General features: G+C 42.9%; 1 protein-coding gene across 1 annotated transcript in view; it reads right to left on the bottom strand.

Moving 5' to 3' along the window:
- The window catches only part of kcnh8 (potassium voltage-gated channel, subfamily H (eag-related), member 8), a 452,674-nt gene that overhangs the window by 48,964 nt on the left and 388,738 nt on the right, over positions 1-14,972 (bottom strand). The gene's annotated exons all lie outside the window — the stretch shown is intronic.

The following is a 14,972-nucleotide window of genomic DNA, read 5'->3' as shown; positions in this document are numbered from 1 at the left end:
GATTTTCCCGTGTTTGCGATTAGACCACTTGAATCTCCCGTCCAATAAAAACACCATTTGAACACACCCAGAAGCAGAAGCAACACTCTCTCTGTACTTCAAGAAACACTACAAATAAACAGCATGTTTTGATGTCATACCTGTCATCCCAATTAAGTCCATCTTAGGATGGTGAGAATAATTGAAGTATAGAACAGACATTTTTGCAGTCTAATTAGGCAAAGGGTGGTGGAACCTCCCTGACAGATTCATATAACTTTGATCTGAAATGGACTGATCAGGAATAGAAAGGAAAATAAAAGTGCTTGTTGTTCCTCTGCCCATCATCTGTTACCTTCTGCATACTGTTGTGATCTGTTTTGAGCCATGCGTCCATGATTGCAGAATAGAGTTTCACAATTTATTAGTCTTCTCATTAAAATTGCACTCACTTCTCATTTACAGAGCTTTGCAGGTAAGTAATTTTAAAATCTATTTAAGGTAAGATCAGATGAAAATTTTCACCTGGTTATTTGACATGAATCAAAACCTTTCTAAATTTGCAATCAACTTTCAAGAACAGCTACACTGATGATAAATTGGTGTGACAGGACATCCACCCAGTGTTATTGGTTTTCTCAGTATTTATGTATATGGTTGCAGTTCTGCTCTTAGGCAATGCAGGGCATTTAGTCACATGCTTAACTTAGTTTCAAGAAATATTATTCTAGTTGTCAAACTGTAACTAGATGTTTTAAATATAACAATAGTACAGATTTTTTACTTTACGGAACCTAAAGTGCCTAAAGATGTTATATTCACACATAGAAACTTCATACTCTCAGTAAAACTGAGGCAATGTTTAGAGAAAGAATACCATGTTGTTCACTTCCACTCTACATCGATATATTAGCAACTGCAAACCTATAGCTTTCGTATCTTTGGATTACTTTACGGTACCAGTATTGATAGGTTTTGATAAGTGATTTTAAAGGATTTTCTTTTAGGTAAAGTAATGCTTTACATCTAAAGCTACATGCATAAAATGCTGGAGGAACTCAGCAGGCCAGGCAGCATCTATGGAAATGAATACAGTTGACATTTCAGGCTGAGACCCTTCAGCAGGGCTGGAGGGAAAAAAAAGATGAGGGGTTAAGTTAAAAGGTGTGGGGAGGGGAGGGAGAAACACAAGGTGATAGTTAAAACCGGGAGGGGGAAGGATGAAGGAAAGAGCTGGGAAGTTGATTGGTGAAAGAGATAAAGGGCTGGAGAAGGGGGAATGTGATGGGAGAGGACAGAAAGCCATGGAAGAAAGAAAAGGGAGGGCAGGAGCTTCAGAGGGAATGGGCAGGCAAGGAGGTAAGGTGAGAAAGGGAAAAAAGGATGAGGATGGTCGGGGGGTGGGGGGAGCTGGCCTCATCCCGACAGTGGAGGGAGGAGGCCATGTATAGACATATTGGACTGGGAATGGGAAGTGGAATTAAAATGGGTGGCCACGGGGAGATCCTGCTTTCTCTGGCGGATGGAGTGTAGGTGTAGGTCTAAAGTCTTTGTTTTGGATTGTCTATTCAATGAATCAGCTGGACACCTAGAACTGTACGTTTTACTATGCTGATATGTAAGCAGAAACATGTATGGATTATACAATGAGAAAGATAACAGATGTGTTCATCACAAAATATATAATAGGGACACAGAGGCATCAACATCATCATATACGAGAAATAATTTATACATCAGGTTGAGCAGTACACTGGCCAAAAATGGCAAAAGATATCTCCTTGTTCGTGTTTGAAAAACAAATGCAGAGCAACATGGGTGGCAAAATTCAATTGCATGAAGAATCAGATGATAAGGGAGCAGTAATGAACAAAAGGCAATTAAAGGAAACTATTTGGGAAGTACAAAGATGTGAATACAAGGTGTAAAGGGCAGCACGGCAGTATAGCAGCTAGCACATTGCTTTAGTGCCAGCTGTAAGATCAGTCTCGAATTCCCATGTGGGTTTCCTAAGGCGCTCCGGTATGGTTGGGGTTAGTAAGTTGTGGGCAAGCTATGTTGGCACTGGAACCATGGCAAAACTTGCAGCCTGTCCTGCACATCCTTGACGCAAACAACACATTTCACTTCATGTCTTGATGCTTATGTGACAGATGAACCTAATCTTTAATTTCTAGATTCAATATCTTAAGGCTCAGTGCATCCATTATGAAGTGAAACTCCTTAAACTATGAAGTTAACCAGCAAGACTTGAGAGCTAAGGAGATAGAACAGGCTAATGACGATGTAAATTGTCATTTACGGCACTGCGGAGAACTGCTGGAGAAGAAAGTAATTTGAGGGTAATCAAACTCAGTATGGAAGAAGAAAAAAAGCATTAGATGCTAAATTGGAAAGGCAAAGAGACATAATGTGAGCAATGACTCTCAGAAGGGGAGGACTGAGAGATGCACATGATGCAGGTTAGAATTCTCAAGTGGGGATTGCTCAGTATAAAGTAACATTGAAACATAGAAAACCTACAGCACAATACAGGCCTTTCAGCCCAGAAAGCTGTGCCGAACATGTCCTTAGCTGAGAAATTACCCAGGGTTACCCATAGCCCTCTATTTTTCTGAGCTCCATATACCTGTCCAGGAGTCTCTTGAAAGACCATCGTATCCGCCTCTACCACTGTCGCCGGCAGCCTGTTCCATACACTCACCACTCTCTGCGTAAAAAACGTACCCCTGAAATCTCCTCTGTATCTATTTCCAAGCACCTTAAAACTGTGTGGTCTCGTGCCAGCCGTTTCAGCCCTGGAAAAAAGCCTCTGACTATACACACGATCAATGCCTCTCATCATCTTATACACCTCTATCAGGTCACCTTTTATCTTTCGTTGCTCCAAGGAGAAAAGGCCAAGTTCACTCAACCTATTCTCATTAAGCATGCTCCCCAATCCAGGCAACATACTTGTAAATCTCCTCTGCACCCTTTCTATGGCTTCCACATCCTTCCTGTAGTGAGGCGACCAGAACTGAGCACAGTACTCCAAGTGGGGTCCTATATAGCTGCAACATTACCTCTCGGCTCCTAAACTCAATCCCACAATTGATGAAGGCCAATGCACCGTATGCTTTCTTAACCACAGAGTCAACCTGCGTAGCAGCTTTGAGTGTCCTATGGACTTGGACCCCAAGATCCCTCTGATCCTTCACACTGCCAAATGTCTTACCATTAATATTATATTTTGTCATCATAGTTGACCTACCAAAATGAACCACATCATTATCTGGATTGAACTCCATCTGCCACTTCTCAGCCCAGTTTTATATCCTATCAATGTCTCGCTGTAACCTCTGACAGCCCTCCACACTATCCACAAAACCTCCAACCTTTGTGTCATTAGCAAACTTACAAACCCATCCCTCCACTTCCTCATCCAGGCCATTTATAAAAATCACGAAGAGTAGGGGTCCTAGGACTGCGTCTGTGTTTACATCACCACGGAATGGTGTAAGAACTCTGTGCTGGTTTCTAGACACTGCTCATCGTTAGTGGAGTTTGTGGCAGTTCGATGCAGACCATTTTATTTGCCACGGGAATTCACCTCTGTCCTTATATTCGGTGTCTACATTCCCCCCAGCGCTAATGCTAAGGAGGCGTTCTGTGAACTGTACGGGGCTATTAGCGAACTGCAGAACACAGACCCTGATGGTCTGTTTATTGTCGCCGGTGATCTTAACCACACGAACCTTAAGTCAGTGCTCCCCAAATTCCATCAGTATGTGGACTTTGCAATGAGGGGGGAGAACGCATTGGACCTGGTTTACACAAACATCTCTGTTATGCTAATCCCAGCATACAGACCGCTCGTCAGGCGCTCCAGACCAGTTCAGAAGCAGGTGAAAACCTGGCCAGCAGGAGCCATCTCTGCTCTTCAAGACTGCTTTGGGAACACTGACTGGCACATGTTCAGGGAGGCTGCAACTGATGGCAACTCTACCAACTTAGAGGAGTACACGGCATCAGTGACCAGCTACATCAGCAAGTGCATTGATGATGTTACTCTGTCCAAGACCATCACTATACGTGCCAACCAGAAGCCATGGATGACCGCAGAGGTGCGTGTGCTGCTGAGGTCCCGCGACTCCACCTTCAGAGCAGGTGACAAGGCAGCCCTAACAACAGTGAGGGCCAAACTGTCCCAAGCCATCAGAGGGGCAAAGCGTGCACATGCCCAGCTAATCCACAGTTACTTCCAGGACAGCGGTGACACGCGGCACATGTGGAAGGGCATCGAGGACATCACCAATTACAGTACAGCATCACCTGACTGTGCGGGTGATGCCTCCCTCCCAAATGCGCTGAATAACTTCTGCGCCCGGTTTGAGGCGGAAAATGATGAGGCGGCGAGGAAGTCCACCCCTCCTATGAATGACCAGGTGCTGTGTCTCACTGTGACCGATGTGATTTGAACCCTGTGCAGGGTCAACCCACGGAAGGCTGCTGGACCAGACAACATCCCTGGTAGAGTGCTCAGAGGATGTGCAGACCAGCTAGCAGATGTTCTCACTGACATCTTCAACATCCCCCTGAGCAGCGCTGTCATTCCAACGTGCTTCAAGGCCGCCACCATCGTCCCTGTGCCGAAGAAGTCTTCAGTGTCCTGCCTAAATGACTACCGTCCCGTTGCACTTACATCCATCATCATGAAGTGTTTTGAGAGGCTCGTCATGAGGCATATCAAGACCCTGCTGCCCCCCTCACTGGAACCCCTGCAGTTTGCATACCGTCCCAACCGCTCAACAGATGATGCCATTGCCACCACCCTCCACCTGGCCCTAACCCGCCTGGACAAAAAAGACACATACGTTCAAAAGCTGTTCATAGACTTTAGTTCAGCATTCAACACAATCATTCCTCAGAAACTGATTGGAAAGCTGAGCCTATTGGGCCAGAACACATCCCTCTGCAACTGGATACTAGATTTCATGACTGGGAGACCTCAGTCAATCCAGATCGGGATCAGCATCTCCAACACCATCACACTGAGCACGGAGGCTCCCCAGGGTTGTGTGCTCAGTCCACTGCTGTTCACTCTGCTGACCCACGACTGTGCTGCAACACACAGCTCGAACCACATCATCAAGTTCGCCAATGACACGACCGTGGTGGGTCTCATCAGCAAGAACAACGAGTCAGCTTACAGAGAGGAGGTGCAGCGACTAACGGACTGGTGCAGAGCCAACAACCTGTCTCTGAATGTGAACAAAACAAAAGAGATGGTTGTTGACTTCAGGAGGGCACAGAGCGACCACTCCCCGCTGAACATCGACGGCGCCTCGGTAAAGATCGTAAAGAACACCAAATTTCTTGGTGTTCACCTGACGGAGAATCTCACCTGGTCCCTCAACACCAGCTCCATAGCAAAGAAAGCCCAGCAGCGTCTCTACTTTTTGCGAAGACTGAGGAAAGTCCATCTCCCACCCCCCATCCTCATCACATTCTACAGGGGTTGTATTGAGAGTATCCTGAGCAGCTGTATCACTGCCTGGTTCGGAAATTGTACCATCTCGGATCGCAAGACCCTGCAGCGGATAGTGAGGTCAGCTGAGAAGATCATTGGGGTCTCTCTTCCCGCCTCAAGGACATTTACACTACACGCTGCATCCGCAAAGGAAACAGCATTATGAAGGACCCCATGCACCCCTCATACAATCTCTTCTCCCTCCTGCCATCTGGGAAAAGGCTCCGAAGCATTCGGGCTGTCACGACCAGACTATATAACAGTTTCTTCCCCCAAGCTATCAGACTCCTCAATACCCGAAGCCTGCACTGACACCTTGCCCTACTGTCCTGTTTATTATTTATTGTAATTCTTGCACTGTTTTTGTGCACTTTACGCAGTCCAGTGTAGGTCTGTAGTCTAGTATAGCTTTCTCTGTGCTTTTTTTAATTACGTAGTTCAGTCTAGTTTTTGTACTGTGTCATGTAAACCATGGTCCTGAAAAACGTTGTCTCATTTTTACTATGCACTGTACCAGCAGTTATGGTCGAAATGACAATAAAAGTTGACTTGACTTGACTTGACTTGATTGCTGAGGTACACCACTGGTCTCCGACCTCCATGCAGAACATGTCCTTACCTGAGTCTGGGAACTTGTGGAGGGGATGACCACTCTGAAGAGAGAGAGAGAGAGAGAGACTCCTGCTCAAGAGGCATTGCAGGAATAATGATAGTGCAGAAATTATATGTCTCAATTGGGGGAAATTGGATTTTAATAATATTAGTCAAGACCTGTCAAATATCAACCTGGAGGGCTACTTGAAGATAAATTTATATTTGGAAAGTTAAAAATCTTTTAAAAGTGAAATAATGGGAGTTCATGGCCATACAAGTGAAGTTCAAATGGAAATCCAGGGAACTTTGGATATGAATGGACTTTGAGGGTTTGGTAGAGAAAACAGAAGCAAAACCATATGGTAGGTATGAAGCACTGAAGACAGGGCAGGTCCTTCAGGAGTATAAAGAGTGCAGGGGTGCTTAGAAAAGAAATTAGGGAGGCAAGGAGGTGTTGCAAAATATCACAGAGAGATAAAATTAAGAAATATCCCGAAAGCATTTTATAAATATATTAAGAGCAGCAGGGTAACAAGGGAAAAGTTATGGCCCTTTAGGGTACAAAAGGATAATCTGTGTATGGAATCAAAAAATGTGATTGAGGTCTTAAAGGAATAAGACCATAGGAGAAATGGCAACAGAATTAGGCCATATGGCTCATCAAGTCTGCTCCACCATTTCATCATGGCTGATCCATTTTCCCTCTGAAACCTATTCTCATGCATTCTCTCCATAACATTTTATACCCTGACCATCAAGAACCTATATTAACCTCTGCCTTAAATACATCAAATGACCTGGACTCCACAGCCACCTATAGCAACATATTATATAGATGTAACACCCTCTGGCAAAGAAATTCCTCTACATCTCCATTCTAAATGGACTTCCCTCTTTTCTGAGGCTGTGCCCTAGGCTGGGTTCTAGACTCCACTACTACAGGAAACATCCTCTCCCTATCCACTCCAGCTGGCTTTTCATCATTCGATAGGTATCAATAAGATCACCCTTCATTCTTCTAAATTCCTGCGAGTACAGGACCAGAGCCATCAAACGTTCTCATACAACAAACCTTTTATTCCTGGAATCATTCTTGTTTACCTTCTTTGAGCCCTCTCCATCCTTTCTAAGATATGGAGCCTAAAACTGCTCACAATCCTCCAAGTGGGGCTTCACCAGTACCTTATAAAGTCTCAGCATTACATCTTTGCTTTTATGTTCTAGTCCTCTTGAAATGAACACTAGCGTTGCATTTGCCTTCCTCACCACCGACTCAACCTGCAGGTTAACCTTAAGTCCCTTTGATCCTTGGATTTTCAAATTTCCTGTTTGTTAAGAAAATAATCTTTGCTTTTGCTCCTTCTAGCAAAGTGTATGACCAAACACCTCTTGACACATCTGCCACTTCTTTGCCCATTCTCCTAATCTAAGTCCTTCTGCAGCACCCTTATTTCTTCAATACCACTTGCCCGTCCAACTATCTTTGTATTGTCTGCAAACTTGGCCACAAAGCCATCAATTCTACCATCCAAATCATTTCCATATACCATAAAAAGAAGCGGTCACAACACTGCCCATTGTGGAACATAATGACCACTAATCTCCGGCAACTAACCAGAAAAGGCTCCATTTATTCTCATTCTTCGCCTCCTGTCAATCAGCCAATCTTCTATCCATGCTAGTAGCTTTCCTGTAATACTATGGGCTCTTATCTTGTTAAGCAGTTTCATGCATGGCACCTTGTCCAACTACACAGCATCCACCAATTCTTCTTTGTCAATTCTACTTGTTATTTCCTCAAAGAATTCCAACAGGTTTGTCAGACAGGGTTTTCTCTTAAGGAAACCATGCTGACTTTGGCCTATTTTTTCATGTGCTTCCACACAGATATTTTTAATCTCTCCCTCTCCCAGTGTAGAGTGCCCTCCTGCTTCAAGTTATCCACCATTGTCACTGTACCAAAAAAGACCAAGATAACATGCCTGAACGACTGGCGTCCTGTTGCGCTCACCTCAATGTTAAGCAAAACGGCCTTTGAGAGGCCGTTCAAGGATTACACCTGCAGCTTGCTACCACCCAAAATGGAACCTCATACAATTCACCTACCGACACAAATGATTGATAGATGACGCAATAGCCACTGCTCTACATACCGTCCTTACACATCTGGAGAAGAAGGATGTTTGTGTGAAAATGCTGTTCTTGGAGTACAGTTAAGCATTCAACATCATAGCTCCATCCAGGCTCGACAGGAAGCTCAGAGACCTCGGCCTTGACCCTGCCTTGTGCAGCGGGATCCTGGACTTCCTGTCAGATGATCGCCTGCAGGTTGTAAGAGTGGGCTTCCTCACCTCCAGCCCTCTGACTCTCAACACGGGAGCCCCTCAGGGCTGTGTACTAAGTCCCCTCCTTTACTCCCTGAATACCCATAACTATATCGCCACACACAGCTCAAATCTGCTAATTAAATTTGCTGGCAATACTACATTGATTGGCCTTATCTCAAACAATAACAAGGTGGCCTATAGGGAAGAAGTCATCTCTCTGACACACTGGTGTCAAGAAAACAACTTCGCCCTCAATGTCGCATAAACAAAGGATCTGGTTGTGGATTACAGGAGGAATGGAGATGGGCTAACCCCTATTGACATCAATGGATCTGGGGTTGAGAGGATCAATAGCTTCAAGTTCCTTGGCATCCACGTCACCGAGGACCTCATGTGGTCTGTACACACCAGCTGTGTGGTGAGAAAGGCACAACAGTGCCTCTTTCACCTCAGATGGTTGAGGAAGTTGGTATGAGCCCCCAGACCCTAAGAACTTTCTACAGGGACACAATTGAGAGCACCCTGACTGGCTATACCACTGCCTGGTATGGGAACTGTACCTCCCTTAATCGCAGATCTCCGCGGAGCGTGGTGCGGACAGCCCAGCTCATCTGTAGTTGTGAACTTCCCATGATTCAGGGCATTTACAAGGACAGGTGTGTAAAAATGGCCCATAGGATCATTGGGGACCCGAGTCACCCCAACCACAATCTATTCCAGCTGCTACCATCCGGGAAACGGTACCGCAGCATAAAAGCCAGGAGCAACAGGCTCCGGGACAGCTTCTTCTGTCAGGCCATCAGACTGATGAACTCACGCTGATTTGAGTGTTCTCTATATTACATTGACTATTTATTATAAATTACTATGATTGCACATTGCACATTTAGATGGAGAAGTAACATAAGGATTTTTACTCATCATATATTTGAAGGATGTAAGAAATAAAGTCAATTCAAGTACCCTGAGACCTCATCCTTAAAAATTGACTCCAAAATTTTCTCCACCACTGAGTTCAGGCTAACTGGCTATAATTTCCTTGCTTCTGATCCCCCTCTCTTTTTGAAAGTGAAGTAAAATTTGCAATTTTCCAGCCCTCTGAAAAAATGTCGAAATCTAGTAAGTTTTAAAAGATCCCTTACAGAACCCTGGGCTGCAGCTCATCTCCCCAAGCACCTTCTCTTTAGTAATGGCAATTGAACTCACTTCTGACACTCTCAAAAGGATGCAAAATATTTACTTAGTTCATCTTCCATTTCCTTGTTCCTTATCACTACCTCTCCAGTGTTATTTTCCAGCAGTCTGATATCTACCCTTGTCTCTTTTATGCTTTATATTTCTGAAAAATCTTTTGGTATCCTCTTTGATATCATTGGCTAGCTTACCTTCATATTTAATCTTTTCCCTCCTTATGGCTTTTTTTAATTTGCCCTCTGTTGGTTTTTGAAAGAGTCTCAATCCTCTACTTCCCACTATCTTTTCCCAATATTATATGCTCTTCCTTTTGTTTTTATTTTGTTTTTGACTTCCCTTGTCAGTCACGGTTGCATCATCCTGCCTTTCGAATACTTCTTCCTTGGGATGTAACTGTCCTGCACCTTCTGACTTTCACCCAGACACTCCAGTCATTGCTGTTCTGTGCTTGTATCCCCTTCCAATCAACTTCGGCCAGCTTCTCTCTCATGCCTCTGTAATTCCCTTTACTCCACTGTAAGACTGATAGACCTGTCTTTAGTTTCTCCCCCTCAATACTTCGATTTGCAATCTCTAAAGAGAAATACATTGTAGGTGGAAATTTTATCTGGAATGGTGAGATTCTAGAGCACGTTAACATTTAAAAAAGAGGAGAAATTAAATGTCTCATAGGGCATAAGGTGGCTGCTATAGGAGGCAAATGTCTCTTGTTTATAAAATTTATAATCAGGTTATTTATACAGACGTATTTATAATCAATAAGACTCATTGATCACGGAGAGTGAATTTAAGTTCATAAAAGGTAGATAGTTCTTGATTAGTTTATTCAAGACATTCATTGAACTAATTATGCACACAGAAAAAAAGCGTAAAACTTTTGTGGATAGAGCTTAAAAACTGCACTGGCAAAAAAATCTTGATTGGAGTTTCATACAGGTCTCTGAATAGTAGCCACAATGTGTGGTACAAATTACTACAGGAGATAGAAAGGCAATGTTATGGTTGTCACACAGATAGACTGGGAAAATCATGTTGATACTGGATCTCAAGAGAAGGAATTTGTAGAATATCTCTGAGATGTTTGTTTAAAGTCGCTTGTGGCACAAGGGAAAATTCGGTTCTGGATCTCATGTTGTGCAATGAACCAAATTTGATTAGGGAGCTTAAGGTAAAGGAAGCCTTAGGAGATAGTAATCATAACATGATAGAATTATCCTTGTAGTCTGAAAGGGAGAAGCTAAATTCATATGCTGCAGTATTACAGTTGAGTAAAAGTAACTACACAGACACGAGAGAGAAGCTGGCCAGAGTTGTTTGGGAGGGGACAACATATCAACCCTATTTCATTCAGCAGGGATGACAGTGGGACAGTAATAGCTGGAGTTTCTGAGAGAAATCCAGAAGGTGCAGTATCATTTCATTCCAAAGAGAAGTTTACTAAAAGGTGGATGAGGCAATCATGTCTGACAAGAGAATTCAAAGACAACACAAATGCAAAATAGAGGTCATGCAATGTGGCAAAAACTAGCAGGGAGCTAGAAAACTGGAAAGCGTTTAGAAACCAATGGAATGATTGAAAGTTAGTAAGCTTGCAGATGACATGAAGGTTATTGGTGTTGTGGAAAGTGTAGAAGGTTGTTTTAGGTTACAATGGGATGTTGTTGGGTTGCAGAGATTGGCTAAATGGTAGATAGCGTTCAATCCAGAAACGCGTGAAGTGATTCACTTTGTATGATCAGAATTGAAGTCAGAGTACAGAGTTAATGGCCGCGTAGAGGAACAGAGGGAACCTGGACTCCAAGTCCATAGATCTCTCAAAGTTGTTGTGCAAGTTGATCGGGTTGTCAAAAAGGCAGATAGTGTGTTATCCTTCATTAGTCAGGGGATTGAGTTCAAGAGCCGTGAGGTAATTTTGCAAGTCTATAAATCTCTGCCTAGAACATTCTGGTCAGTTCTGGTAATCTCATTATGGGGGGGATGTGGAAGCTTGAGTGAGGGTGCAGAGGAAATTTACCAGGGTGCTGCCTGGATTAAAGAGCATGTCTTACGAGGATAGGTTGAGTAAGCTAGGGCTTTTCTCTTTAGACTGAAGAAGGATGAGTAGTGACTTGATAAAAGTGTATAAGACAATAAGAGGCATAGATAGAGGGGATAGTCTCGCCTTTCTCCCAAAGCAGAAATAACTAATACGAGAGGACATAATTTTAAGGTGGGTGCAACACACACAAAATGCAGGAGTAATTCAACAGGTCAGGCAGCATCTATGGAATAAAATAAAGTTGATATTTTGGGCCGAGACCCTTCATCTTTCCGACGATGCCACCTGACCTGCTGAGTTCCTCCAGCATTTTGTTTGTGTTGCTCAGGATTTCCAGTACCTGCAGAATCTCTTGTGTTTATGATTTTCAGGTAATTGAAGGTGATTGGAGATGTCAAAGGTGGATTTTTTACACAGAGATTAATGAATGCAGGCTGCCAGGGGTGGTGACAGAGACTGGTACATTATGAACATTTAAGAGACTCTTAGATATGCACATGGGTGAAAGAAAAATGGAGGGCTAAATGGGAAGGAAGTCTAGATTCAAGTAGGTTAAAAGGACAGCAAACCATAGTGGGCCATATGGCCTGTACTGTGCTGGACTGTTCTATGTTCTGTGTTAATACATCTAAAAAAGCAACAAGAGAGCAAAGATGACATATGAAGGTTAGCTTTAAATATCTCCACCAGGGGCCCAACATTTAATATGTATGAATATCCTGTAAATATTAAAGTGCTATACTTACAGGACTTTCAAGAGCTACAGGAGTTTGTAAACTGTTAAATACTATTTTGAGTGATACTGAAAGTGAAACAGAGAGTGAGGGAATGAGTGAAGAGTGAGAAATCTGTTTTGTGCTTGTTAAACATGCCGGGGAAAGGAGTGGTCCTTGTCAGGGGACTGTGGAGCTAGCCCTTCAAAAACAACTGAATGACCTTTGAAGGTTCATAACTTTGAAGTGGGTGAGGCGCTTCCTGTAATTCGCATGACAAACAAATCAAAAACAACTGGTTGTTACCTCACAAATTAGTAACAAATAGAAGTAGTGAATTGCAATCACTAGTTTCCATCTTGTTCAGAGTAAGTCAAAAGGGACTACTGTGACTGTGACAGTTATACAATCCACTATAGTTAATCTTTCATTTTCCTAAATCTGGGCTTAGGCGTAAAGTGAAGCATCTATTGCCTAACCATAATTGCCCTTGACCAGGCATCAGTCAGCAGCCTTCTTCAACTACTGCAGTCTCTTTGGTGAAGGTACTTCCCTGTATCCATGTGGAAAGAGGATGGAATTACAGGATGTAGATCTCCTGATGTCAAACGTGCAGCAATATACTTTCCAAGCCAAAATGTTGCACCACCTGGGGGGAATTTGCAGGAGATGGCATTCCCTTGAGCCTGAAGTGCTGGCTAGGTAGCAGAGGTGCAGACTTGGCAGGGTACCTTTGTAAGATACTGCAAGTGCTATGCATTTTTGTAAATGGTACACACAGTAGCCAAGATAGAAGAGGGAATGAATATTTAGGATGACAGATGCAATGTTGCTTAATGGCAGGAAATCAGTTAGTATTCTTGTAACTGAGCAATCAATAGAAGTCAACAGGACTCAGTATTAGATACCATGTTCTTTGTAAAATATTTAGTGAAATTGTTAAGAAATTTTCAGGGGTTAAAGGTCATGTAAGTTGTTTTCCTTAATTAGCTGAAAGATAAGAAATTATACTGGAAAATACAACATAAATTTGATTGCAGCTTGAGTACTATTCAGTTCCATCTTCCACATTATAGAAAAGGTATGATTCCACTGGAGAAGGAAAATTCATCTGGATGTTCACAGCTTTGGAAATATTTTAGTTTTGAGGAAGGATTGAATAGACTGGAATTGTTTTCTTTAAACCAGATGAGACTATGGGAAAATAAAACTGAGGAGTAAAACAAACGTGTGTGATCTAGACTGAGTAAATAGCAAGGACCTATTATAATTAGCAGGTACATCAAACTCCAGAAGACCCAGATTTAGTAATTTGTAAAATGATTAGAGGGAAAATGAGGAATACATGTTTACACGCAGAGAGTAGCAGTGGCATGGAACTCAATCCTCGGGGGAATTGCTAGAGGCAGAATCGTCCTGGCCTTAAGGAACAGCAGGAAAGTAAAGCTCAGCCAAGAACAAATCAACAATAATCTCACTGAAAGGCAGAACAGGTGCAAAGCGTTATAGAGTATTTTTGGCTTATAGTAAGACATGCTTTGCTTATAATTTGCAGTGCAATTAATAGCTTGTTGTTAGAGTAAAGGGACAGGATATTTTATTGTGCACGCTCACTAAGTTTGGAGGGCATTCAATAATACTATAAGGTTTGTATCGGTAATCTCTTTCTGATTTATTAAGTGAGGAACATTTATGCCATCTGCAACTTTATGTAGGCTAATGAGTTTATAGAGATTTTAAATAAAGCAATCTTTTATATATAAAGATGAGTCTCAGATCCTCTATTCCACATGTTGGAAGCCAGAAACCTAGTGGCTAACTCCACGTACAGTATATTAGACGTGGAAGGCTGACTTCCTGAATAGTCATGTACTCTCGAGTAAGGGGAAGCAACAGAAAGTTAAAATGGGGAATTTGTATTTCCTTGTTATCCTTATTTTGGTATCCAGTGCTAAAAATAAGAAGCATTTCCAAATAAAAATTACAATCATGCCGATGAAAATTGGACTAAAAATGAATAAGGGATAAACATTTTAAAACTTGAAATCTTTGGCAGGGTCTTAAATAACCAATTGTTTTACTTGCACCATTTCCAATGTGATCTCACCACCAAGCATATCTTTCCGTTTCTCCCCACCCCCCACCACTTTCCTCTTTCTGCAGCGATCGCTCCCTATGCGGCTCCCTTGTCCATTCATCCTTCCGCACTGATCTCCCTCCTGGGACTTACCCTTGGAAGAGGAACAGGTGCTACACCTGCCCCTACACCTCCTCCCTCACTAACATTCAGGGCCCCAAACAGTCCTTCCAGGTGAGGTGACACTTCACCTGTGAGTCTGTTGGGGTCATATATTGTGTCTGGTGCTCTTGGTGTGGCCTCTTGTATATCAGTGAGACCGGATGTAGATTGGGAGACTGCTTCACTGAACACCTACACACCATCTGTCAGAAGAAGTGGGATCTCCCAGTGGCCAGCCATTTTAATTCCACTTCCCATTTCCATTCTGATATGTCAATCCACGGCCTCCTCTACAGTCGCGATGTGGCCACACTCAGGTTGTAGGAACATCACCTTATATTCTGTTTCAGTAGTCTCCAAACTGATGGCATGAACA

This window comes from Hemitrygon akajei, chromosome 8 (genome assembly GCF_048418815.1).
Source record: "Hemitrygon akajei chromosome 8, sHemAka1.3, whole genome shotgun sequence".
Classification (NCBI taxonomy): domain Eukaryota; kingdom Metazoa; phylum Chordata; class Chondrichthyes; order Myliobatiformes; family Dasyatidae; genus Hemitrygon; species Hemitrygon akajei.
This window is presented reverse-complemented; position numbering and strand designations above follow the sequence as displayed.